The following is a 12,281-nucleotide window of genomic DNA, read 5'->3' as shown; positions in this document are numbered from 1 at the left end:
ATTTCTTTTAAAAATCCAGTTTTCCAAAAAAAAAAATACGTTGATGTTGCCAGCTCTTCAAAAATTATACCATACATAACAGTAACCCCAGTTTGTGGATTGCTTACGTTTTAACATATTTGATGAATTGTAATTTACAAACAAATGAGTTTTCTTTCTTTTTTTAATATTGGGAGATTTAATATAAAAATCCCAATTTCTGGCTTCCCTTGAAAATCAGAAGATTGAGCAACTCTCTACCCACCTTTCCATGGGACCACAGCCGGCAGAGCTGAGCAACAGCTGCCCTCTTGAGATGGGGTGATCTCTGTCCACCACAGTCCACTGAGCCCACGCTCCACATATTTACACAGCAGCCTCGCAGCTACCTGTCTTTAAACCACCAGAGAAGTCCTCTCTTATCCTTTCCACAGATGGGGAATCTGCAGCCAGAAAGGGAGCTGCACTTTTTGCAGATCACACAGGACACAGGAAGACTCAGCCAGAGCAGGGACCCAGGTTTTCAGATTTCCAGTCCTGGGTTAAAAACCAGCTCTGACCCACCAAAGCACTCACTCTGTGCTTGGCAGATGACCAGCCACTCAGACCTCACCCCGGTGCCCCCATCTGGAGACTCTCCGGATGGTGTCAGGGATGGACTTCATTGGACATGTGGCTGGCCAAGCCTTGGGCTGGGAGCACTGCAGCCTGGGGTGCGGGACCCAGGCACTGAGTTTGAGGAGGTCCAGAGGTCAGGGCTGTTTGGAGCCAGGCCACAGGCGGCGGGTAAGAGAGCTGAAAAAGAGGGTCTGCTTGCTGGATCTGGAGAGCTTGGCCAGGCACTGCTTGCTCTTCCTGCTCTAGCCAGCTTGCCGCTGTTTGAAAGCCTCCAGCACAGAGGTTCTCAACCTGTGGGTTGCAACCCCTTTGGCATTCGAACGACCCTTTCACAGGGGTCACCTAAGACCATCCTGCATATCAGATATTTACATTACGATTCATAACAGTAGCAACATTACAGTTATGAAGTAGCAACGAAAATAATTTTATGGTTGGGTCACAACATGAGGAACTGTATTTAAAGGGCCAGAAGGTTGAGAACCACTGCTCCAGCAGGTCATCCTCCAGGGCACAGTGTTCCAGCACAGTCCAGTCTGGACATCCTCCACAGCATTCAATGCAATAGTCTTGAGGAAGGCAGACAAGTCCAACATGACCCGGCCATCAGAGTTGCTGTCCCAGGGCCGCAGTGTGACACCACTGCAGGACTGTAGGCAGAAAGCTTCCTTCTTGCAGTCCACAATACCACACAGGCTGGGTCCCGATTCAGGCAGGGCAGGTCCTTAATATGGTGCCCATCCATGCATTGTGTAGCATCTCGGAAAAGGTGGCAGGAGATGAAGCCATGGGGTTCCACACTGCCCATGGGAGGAAATGCAGTCGTGCCAGCCTCTGACATAAAGACAACAATTTCATACAAAGGGGCAAGCTGTTGGAATAAGGTCTCGATGCCTGGAAGCTTCTTAACCTTCATCCAGTGGCTGGGGACCACTCAGGGTGCAGGAGGACACCAGTGAGCTCTGAGACCAGCGTGTAGGGCGGCTGATAGGGAGGCGCTCCTGGAGAAGTGGGGCCTGGTGGGCTCGATGACTGTATATATATATTAGAGGCGCAGTGCATGGATTCGTGCACTGGTGGGGTCCCTCAGCATGGCCTGCAGGGTTTAGGCCAGAACTGGCAGTCCAATGCCGCCTGCCACTCCCACTCATCCCGGCCCTGCTGCACCTGCCGGGGGCTCGCGCCCAGCCAGTCCTGATTGGGAGAGGCCTGCGCAGCCACAGCAGTGCTTGCCAGCCATGAGCCCTGTGTCTGGGGCCTTTTGGTCAGCTGAGCGGTGCTCCCGATGTGGGAGCACACTGACTGCAAGGGGGCAGCTCCTGCATTGAGCATCTAGTCACTATGACACGCACTGACCACCAGGGGGCAGACACTCAATGCAGGAGCTGCGGAGCTGCAGTGACTTGGCAGCTGTGGTTCTCGGTGACACACCTAGAACCAGAGAGGAAGGAGCCCAATTCTGGGGAGTGTGTCACCCGAGAACCACCCTCTCGCAATCTGGGACCCCTCGGGGGATGTCGGAGAGCCAGTTTCAGCCCGATCCCCACAGGCCAGGCTGAGGGACCCACCGGTGCACCAGGCCTCTAGTCTGTCTATAATCGGAAACATTTGTATGTCTGGTGCAACTGCTTTTCTGAATTGGATCACTGTTGAATTCATGGGGAATCTTGGCACCAGTTTCACCCACAGAGTTGTTTCTGAAGATATAGACAACACTCACACTTCCACCACCCCGAGCAAGCCAGAGTACGACTTTTTGGCATAGCTGGGACCCTCCATGTCCCGCTGCTGCTATGACCCCTGGGCCTGGGCCTTAGTGCTGGGGTGGCTCCCAATCCTGGTCTGAGTCCCAGGGAGGAGGGGGCGTGAGTCACCACCCTCTTGCGCAACCCATAGGCACTGAGCGCCAGCCCACTGCACATGCGCAGGGCCAGCTCCCCTTGCGGAGGCCGCCATCTTGCACAGGGCCAGGTTGTGGAGGCTGCCATTTTGCCATAAATGAGTTTTGTTTGTGTCTGAAGTCATAGCTACTTAACAAGGCAATCCAACAAGTCTTGCTACTTTATCATGTCACTAAAAACATTGGATATTTACAGTGAATGACTAGAGTTAATATCATGACTTAAAAGGATATTTCTACGTTAAGTTTTAATGACATCATTTTTTACAGGAATATCATTAGCAGATAGAGAATTATAATACAATTGTCAACATTTCCAAAGTGATATTTAGGTTTTTCTCAAACTTGAGTAATTAAAAAATATATTCAAATAAAAATGACTTTTAGCTCTTCTCATTATCATATTTAACCTGTATGGCATATAAACTGTGTGTATATGACACAAGGCTCTTATACATGTTATATGTCTATAAGAAAAGCTATAAAACCAAAAAGTAAAATTAAAACTCTGAAAGAGATTTTTTCCCTTCTCATTACATGAACATGGGAAGCACTGCTGAGTTGAAATATAAAAAATATACTGTACCTGCTTTGTGGAGATTTAATAATATTTTTTTTTTCTGAGTTCTACAAATCTTTAGTTGGTTGATGTAAATTAATATGCACTTAGTGGGACTGTATAATATATATATATATATATATATATATGCCTAAGCAACCATTACGACCAAATGACCGAATGACCTGACCGGTCGACCAGTCACTATGATGTGCACTGACCAGCAGGGGGCAGATGCTCAATGCAGGAGCTGCCCCCTGGTGGTCATTGTACTCCTGACGGCCAACCTCCGCAGCTGGCCAACCTCCCATGGTTCCTCCCCCCAGCCAGCCTGCCCCGATTAGCTGGGATCGCTGGCCAAGCCAAGAGTCCCCACCCATGCACGAATTCGTGCACCAGGTCTCTAGTTTACATATAAAACCTACATCACCTCTTTTCTGGTCATAGCACAATGATTAAAGTACCATAGCACTACTATGTAGCACCAAAGGATTATACACACAAACGGACATATGTTTGAATAGTACTCATCAGTGCATAGCAAGACAGCTGTCACTTGTGTAAAATTGCTTAAATCATTCTTTTAAAGTTTTCATTGTGATTGAGCAAACAGAATTTAAAAATGATTCTGGAAACTTATAAAATCCTAAGAGTACATGTTGGCTCCTCTACGGATTGACGCAGTCTAGTCTAATGTTCTGAAATCCCGAATCCCTATGATTTTTTAATAACTTTATTGTGATATAACTTACATCCAACACTCTACACCCATTTAAAGAGTGTTTTTCAATAAGTATCGACAGATGTATATGCCTGAGAAACCACCACCACAGTCAAGATGCAAATGTTTCTATTAACTGCAACTGCAAGGTTTTCTGTCATGCCCCTTGGCAGTCCATCTCTCCCACTCACCCCATGTCCTAGACAACTATTGATCTGCTTCCTATCATTTTGGATTAGTTTACATTTTCTAGCATTTTATACAAGTGGAATAATTCAAGATGGACTATTTCACGTCTGACTCCTTTCACTAAGAATACTGCTTTTGTGTTTCCTCTATGTTGTCATGTATGTCATAAATTTGTTTCCCTTTGCTGTATAGTTTGAATCTCTGTGATTGATCTCTACTGTGTATCTAATAGCAGTAGAGCTTGAGAATCTTTATTTTTGATGAATGGTTCATTGGCAAATAACCTAGAGACACACGGTTCTGAGGCTGTTAACAGACCATTAACTGCAGTGTTAACAGAGACAGGCCCGCAGAAACCGTTCATTTTGATCTTGCTAAGTCATCAGATGACATGGGGGATTTTTTTCTACATCAATTCTGCCTTTGAGAAAGCACTTCCCTTTTGTTATTATAGATGGCTTTCTTACAATTCAGACTACGATCAGAATGGTGAAAAGTTTTCTTTACAGTTGAGGAAGAAGAAATAAACTCTCACCAGGAATATTTTTTTCTTTGTTATTGATCAATTAAGGTCTCCGATAGTGAGATCTCTCAGATGAAGATGCACACATTTGTTCCAAACTGGAGGTTATAACCCTAATCTCACTGTATAAATGCAGTCCTTACTTTGTATGGTAGTGTAGTACTGCATAATGACTGTGAAACCTGAATCTATACAAAATCATCCCAATAATTGGCTAGAAAAATTATTATTGTTCCATGATCTTTAAAATCTTTGTCAAAACATTCAAAGCTCTTTACTGTCAGTTACAAATGTGTAAGAAAATGAAAACACAGTAAAATCAATATTTAGTACACTGCAATTTATAATGCTAGAACCATAGAGAATTCAGGTGTTTTTTTTCTTGGTAATAAACTTAAGATAGCTTAAACAATGCTTGCCTCATTCTTCTCATTGTGTAACTTAACATATGAAGCTAGCACCTTTCCTATGCTTTAGCAAATGATCATACTTCTAAGTTTAGATTAGCTTCCAACATTTCAGTCTTTGTGCTTTCAATGTTGTGAAACACCTTTGCAAGTTTTTTGAATGTGGACTGAGTATTTTACTAGCATTACATGCTCTGGGACATGTCAGTTCATGAACTGAATAACAGAAGAGCAGTGACCATTCATGGACAGACTTGAAGGAAGTGACATAATTGGTCATCGATCAGGTGGCACTTCTATTATTTATATAGTGATCTGTGGGCCAAGGGAGTAGTCGAAAAGTTTGTACTTTACACATTTACTCACAGTTAATGTATTGTAATTAAAATTTGAACTGTGTTTCTGGGGAGTGATGTAATTTAACTAAAACACAGAACTAAAATGCATGCATGTTGGAGCTGTGCAAAACAAGGACTGCCTCTGTGTATGTATATGTGTGTATGTGTGCATTAAATTTTTCCTATAGTTAGGTAATAACCAAAATTAAGACAGATTCTCTCTGCATTTGATAAACAATTCAGTATTGGACAGTTGCCTCATTAAAACCAATACATACACTCTGTATTAAGTAAATGTTTGTCAAGTTGAGTTAGTTTGCATTTTCTGCTTTAAGTTCAAATAAGTATTCTTGAGATTGTCCTATATAGATTTAAGTAAAAATTCAACTCAAGATTAATAAAACAAACAAGATATTAAAATGCTGAACAAAGCACTCACTTTGCAATTAATTTAATTCACAGCCAGGCTCAAAGGTAGTGCTTTTGCAACCAAGGTCATGCTAATGGTTGGATTAGTGACATAAAGCATGTGGAATGATCAGACAAGATACTTTTCAAATAGTTATTTAAGTATTTCTATATTGTAGTTCATATTATATAAATATTTAATAAATATTATAATATTATAAATATTATAATATTAAAAATTATTTATATATATATATATATGTATATATATATATATAAATACCAGGCCTCTAGTATTTATATATTATGAACTGTTTCAAACATTCTTGCTTTTTTGATAAAAATCGCAGGTTATTCAAATTCACAACAGCTTTCATTCAGATGATTTTTTAAAAGAAGAAAACAATTCAGTTCTATGGGAATGAAAAAGGGTCAGGGAGACTCCTATTTTCACATCCCTAAATCCTTATTAGTTTGTGAAGGCCATTAACAAATTTATTACTCATGAACTAGTCTGTAGTAAATATGCTAAAAAAGCTAAAACTAAATGCAGTTTTAGTAGAATATGATAAAAATTATTTTGTATAATCCTACAGTGGTTCCAGACTTTTGTATTTTTCTTTCTTATAATTTTCTATATTCATCCCATATAAATACCACAGAGGGACTTATAAGATCATTCTCTTATAAGATTGTAAGAGATCATTCTAAAGTTATGTTAAATAGAGAAATTAAAATAAATACAAACAAAAATTGTACTTTGATTCACTTCTATTTCTAATACTCCATGGGTGGGAAGTCAAAATAGAGAGGAAGGCATTTATTAAATATTAATATTCTTAAGACAGTGGTCTTCCTTCTATATTTACTTTCAAATTCTGCTCTAAAGGAAATGTACTACTTTCTCCCAGAAGTCAGTCATCTTATGTCCTCTCTCTAGAGCTGTATTCTCTTTTATTTTCAACAATCTTAATTACTTCTCCCCTTCCTTATATAAGAGACAATGTACACGGAAAGATTAATTCCTATATAACAGCCTTTCCTCAATACGTATATATAAGTATAGCCAAGAATCTGACCAAATAAAGTATTTTCCTGGCACTTTTTCTTGCTTGGTATAATTTCAGTATACAATGCTTTGGTTCTATAAAGCAGAAAAGATGAAAAAAAAAAAAAAGCTCGACACGTTAAAACCTAAAGCTATTATTTCTGGGGTGATTTATCTAAATAGCTCAATTTTATTTTTCTAGTTGTTTAAAAATATGACTAAAATTATTTTTCCCCAATGAAAATAATATTATCTGTCACTTGCCAGGGCAAGAGATACTTCTGCATTTCTGTTATTCTTCAATCATGGAAGAAACTATGAATCTCAGCATAAAATAGCAATGATAATAATCAACGAATTTAAGTGATCTTCTTAGAAGACTATCAGCTCTACAGAATCATTTCTAAGAAATATCTTATATAAATTCACTTAGTTTTATATTGATTTATTTATGATAGTTAAAGACATATAACTAGGATCTAAAATTTAGTAGGTCAAAATATAACATGTTGAATGCAGATGAATTTATCGATATTGTTGTCAACCAATTGATAACAAATGTGATAACAATTTTCCTTTCTATTTCCATGGATGTTTAATTTATAAATATCCAAAGTGCTTTTAAATTACATTTTTACAAATGAAAAGCATGTCTATATCTATACCCACAATTATATTTTCCAGGATTCATTTCAGATATTGAAAGCAAAGTTTCACTGATACGTATTAATGTAAAGAACAGAAATGCTTTCAAGTGTTACACTGGCAAATGTTCTATAATCTAGAAAAGGTTAGAACTAAAATTATATAAAATATGCTAACTCTTATTGCTATTCTTGTTATGTTTTTCATACATTCTCTTCCTAATTAATAGCATGTCCTTAAAAAGTGGCTATAAAATAATGAAATATATGCATGAAGTCTTCCCTGCTCTAATTTTTAAAAATTATTTGTTTGAATATGGTTCAGATATTTGTGAAATCACATTGCCTTGATCTGTAATAAATTATAGAAATGTAAATAATACTTGTCCATCTAAAATTTATATTTAGATATTAAAGTTTCTGCTATGTCTTACAATCTTGATTCTCCTTCCAATCTTCAGTAATTCGGAATATATCTTATTTTAGAGAGTGGGCCAATGTATCAGTATCCTCAGATAACAGTGGGTCCCCAGAGGTAAAGAAACATTACCAAATGTCAAAACACACAGAGGTTCAAAAATTATTAAATTATAAGTCTAGCCCTGGCTAGTGTGGCTTTGGTGGTGGGGCATTGCCCCATGCACCGAAAGGTTGCTGATTTGATTCCTAGTCAAGGCACATGCCTGAGTTTCAGGCTTGATCCCTGGGAGGGGGGTTGCAGGAGGCAGCCAAGCGATGTCACATCAATGTTTCTTTCTCTCTCTTCCTCTCCCTTCCTCTCTCTATAAAAATCAATGAAAAATCTTTTAAAAAATTATAACTCTGCCTTTGAAGTGACTTAGAAATGTTTGGTGATATAATCCTCTTTGGTTTTGGTTTTCACACTTCCCTCTGGAGAAAGCTTTGTCCTGATACTTAAATAGCATCTCAGAGTTGACACTATGACAAAGCATAGTGTGGTACCTGGTCTTGTTTGACTATTGAAAGTATTTTTTACTCTCAATTTTTCCAATGTAATGCAAATTTCAAGTGTTCTGTTGGTTGTTTCCTTCTAAAAACTAGAAGATTTAGAGTTGAATAATAATCATGCATCATAGTAGTGCATTATATCATGATTTGAATTTAAATAATTTTACTAGGAAATAAACCAAGTATTTGGAGATACTGCTGGCTCATTTAGATGAATGCACCTGATAATTAATATAAAATTATTCAACAATCAACATTTGTTTATGACTATTGCTGAGTTTGTGGGGTTTTTTTTGTGTTATTTTAAAATATATTTTTATTGATTTCAGAGAGGAAGGGAGAGGGAGAGAGAGATAGAAACATCAATGATGAGAGAGAATTATTGATTGGCCACCTCTTGCATGCCCCACACTAGGGATTGAGCCCGCAACCCAGGCATGTGCCCCGACCGGGAATCAAACTGTGACCTCCTAGTTCATAGGTCAAAGCTCAACCATTGAGTCACGCTGGCTGGGCTGAGTACATTTTTTAGGGGACTACTATTCAAGAATAAAGTTGGCTCCTCTCATTTTTCATGTGCAGTAAAATACTTTTCCTACCACTGAACAAAATTTTGAAGTTGATTTGTCTAGAAACAAAGGATGTCTGGAGTATCAAGTATCATAAAGTGATGTCAACCAAGAAATTACATCCCATTTTATTTTCCTAAAAATATCTATATTTATAAAGAAATTAGCATGCTCCAGTTAGAACATAAAAAGAGGACATTAGAAAATTACTGATATTACTCACCAAATTGAAAACAAATCAGAAAAAGAGGAATTAATTAAAATAATGTTTACATTCATCAAGCCTTTTATGAAGCTAAATTGGTTAATTATTTAAAATCTTCTTAAAAAACAACAACACTTATTCCAGAGAAAAAGTACCTGAACATTTTTCATTAATCAAAAACCATTATGTTTTTCACAAATAAATAAATAAATCTGTGGATTGCAATATCTTTATAAAAAGACAACAGGGATATAATATGAACCCAAATAAAAGTATTTAAAGAAAACTTGTAGACATTCCTAAGATCACATCTACCAACTTATCCATATCTCTATTATTATGGGAAAAATATTCATATTTATATATATTTAATCTCTCATCTACTCAATTTCTCATCCCTCTGCTACATTATTGATTTTCATCTCTGCTGAATCATTTCAATTAGAATAAAAAACTGATCTAATACATACCATTATAAAATACGTTCTTATGGCCCTGCCAGTGTGGCTCAGTTGATTGAACATCATCCCATGCACCAAAAGGTTGCTGGTTCAATTCCCAGTCAGATCACATGCCTGGATTGTGGGCTTAATCCATAGTAGGGGGCATGCAGGAGGCAGCCGATGGATGTTCTACTCTCACGTGGATGTTTCTTTCTCTCTCTACCTCTCCCTTTCTCTCTCTCCAAAAATCAATAAAAAATCTTAAGAAAAAAATGTATTGTGCCCACATTCTGTGGCAGTTAATTTCTTTTCACTTTTATGCAATGAAACTCCTTGAAAATACAGCCTCCATTTGTTATCCTTCATTTATTTTTTAAGCCAGTATAATTAGACCCTCTCTAGTACCACTCCAAGGTGGAGAAGCTATTGTCAATAGCAGCAGTGACCAACACATTGCTAAATTCACTGGTTTAATTATCAAGACAACTGATCACTTATTCCATCATAAACTCTTTCTTCACCTGGCTTTCCATATACCAATCTCCTTTGATACTCCTCCTCCTACTGCTACTTCATTGCTGCTGCTTCCTTTGCTAGTTTTGCCTTTTCCCTCTAACCTGTAATTTTTGGAAAGCCCCAGGACTTAAGTCTCAGACTTTTCTTTACTTACACTTACTGCATAGAGACCTCATTCAATCTTATAGTAGTAAATATTATTTATATTCTTAATATTACTCATAATATAACTCTAAATCAGACCATTCCTCTGAATTCTAGACTTTCATGTACAACTAAATAACCAACATCTACATGTAGATATCTACTAGTAACATGCATCTCAAACTTAACATGAATAAACTAACTTCTTGATTCCTTAACTCTAACATCTTCTCCTCTTCATTCTCCCTATCTCATTTGGGGTATTCTATATTTCCTCTGTTTCTTTCATATACCACACCCAATCTATCAGTAAGTCTGTTTGTTGACTGAAGCTTCAAAATAGATCAGGAATTTCACTACTTGAGAAGTTTAATTCTACAGCAATCTCTAAATCATTGTCTTTTATCAGGATTATTGCAGTAGTTTATTACTAATATCCCTGTTTTTGCCCTTGCTTCCTACTCATAGAAAAATTCTTTAATAAATTCCCTTCTGAGATTAAATATCAAAATTCAAATTATGTCTCACAATGTCCTGGCCTCCCCAGCTACCTCCTTGATACTAATCTGCTGTAACTCCTTGTCCAGTTTCTCAAACTCCATTCGGTCACACACTCTAAGCACACGTGGAGGGCTGAAATACTGCAGGCACATTGTTTTACTAAATCATTTGCACCCGTTCTTCCTTTTGTCTGAAATGCTGACCTGCAGATAAGCTTGCAGTTCATTTCCTCACACCTTTCAGATCCCCACTCAAGTGTTCTATTGGCAGTGTACCCCATTAACCCCCAACTCTCTTTTCTCTTGGCCTATTTTATTGTATTTATCAGAGTTTTATTTCCTTATTCGTTTGTCCATTGAATGTCTCCCTCTTGCTGAAATAAAAGGTCACTGAGGGCCTGGATTACCTTCACTGCTTTATGTAACACTGGGACCTGTAAGAGTTTCTTCTTTCTTTCTTTCTTCCTTCCTTCCTTCCTTCCTTCCTTCCTTCCTTCCTTCCTTCCTTCCTTCCTTCCTTTCTTTCTTTCCTCATATGAGGATATTTTTCTATTGATTTTTAGAGAGAGTGGAGGGGAAGAGACTGAGAGAGAAAAACATCGATGTGAGAGAGACATATCGATTGGTTGCCTCCCAAACAGGGACCATGCCTATAACCAAGGTACACGCCCTTGACTGGAATGTACCTGGGACCCTTCAGTCCTGGCTGACACTGAGCAAACTGGCTAGGGCCTGTAAGAGTTTCTGGCTTATAGAAGGCATTCTGTAAATATGTTTGGCTGGGGAAAAACGCCATGTTTTCTTTCCACTTCCCAAATGTTTTCTAATACACTTTACTGTAAATTTTGACTTTTTAAATAAATATTGTCCACCTATAGTCTTGTAAGTTTTCCTTTGGGGATTGATAATTGTTCACTGTAAGAAAAATTTTACATTTAATCATTAAAAAAAATTTAATAATTTCATTTTAAATGAAAATTAAGGTACCAAAATTTGATGAAAATACAATTGTTATGAAGCTATGTTGTACTTTAAGTCTAAATTAAGTAACATTTTAATTTTAAATTAAATTAAACTTACTTCTAAATTAAAATAACTGCAGCATAATGCATTTCAGTTGAACATTTTTTTAGAAATGATGTTATGTTAGAGAATGTGTTCTTCTTCCTAGAACAAGTTGAGGAAATGCAAATACTAGACCACAATTTTGATTTCGTTGCCATCTGGTCAGAATCTTTGCTGGTTCTCTATTGAGTGCAGAATGAAGTCCACGTCCCTTACATTGGCACTTAGGGTTTTCTTTAACTCGGAAAGTTAAATTACAAGCTGCCTTTTGGCTTACAAGCCCCTTAAGTACCTCATAACACAAGCTCCAGCCACACCCCTATTGCCCATATGCATTATGATACTTCGCAACTCATTGTTGCTTTGCTCATAAGATACTATCAGGCATAGTAAGTCTTGGAGTCACACGTGTGAGTTTGTTCAATGACAAATTTCTCTAAAAAGTAATCTTCATAGAATATTTTATCCAAGATACTGCAAATAACTGGATCTAACACTTATAAGCTGTGTGACCTTGGCTAAGGAATGTCATTTGT

At 37.8% G+C, this 12,281-nt stretch overlaps 1 pseudogene; it reads right to left on the bottom strand.

The window, feature by feature from the left end:
• Positions 1-731: 731 nt before the first annotated feature.
• Positions 732-10,833, bottom strand: LOC102441995 (annotated as a pseudogene).
• Between the last annotated feature and the right edge of the window lie 1,448 nt (positions 10,834-12,281).

This window comes from Myotis lucifugus, unplaced genomic scaffold (assembly GCF_000147115.1).
Source record: "Myotis lucifugus unplaced genomic scaffold, Myoluc2.0 scaffold_6, whole genome shotgun sequence".
NCBI lineage: Eukaryota > Metazoa > Chordata > Mammalia > Chiroptera > Vespertilionidae > Myotis > Myotis lucifugus.
Note: the sequence above shows the minus strand (reverse complement) of the source record. Positions and strands in the feature narration are given on the sequence as shown.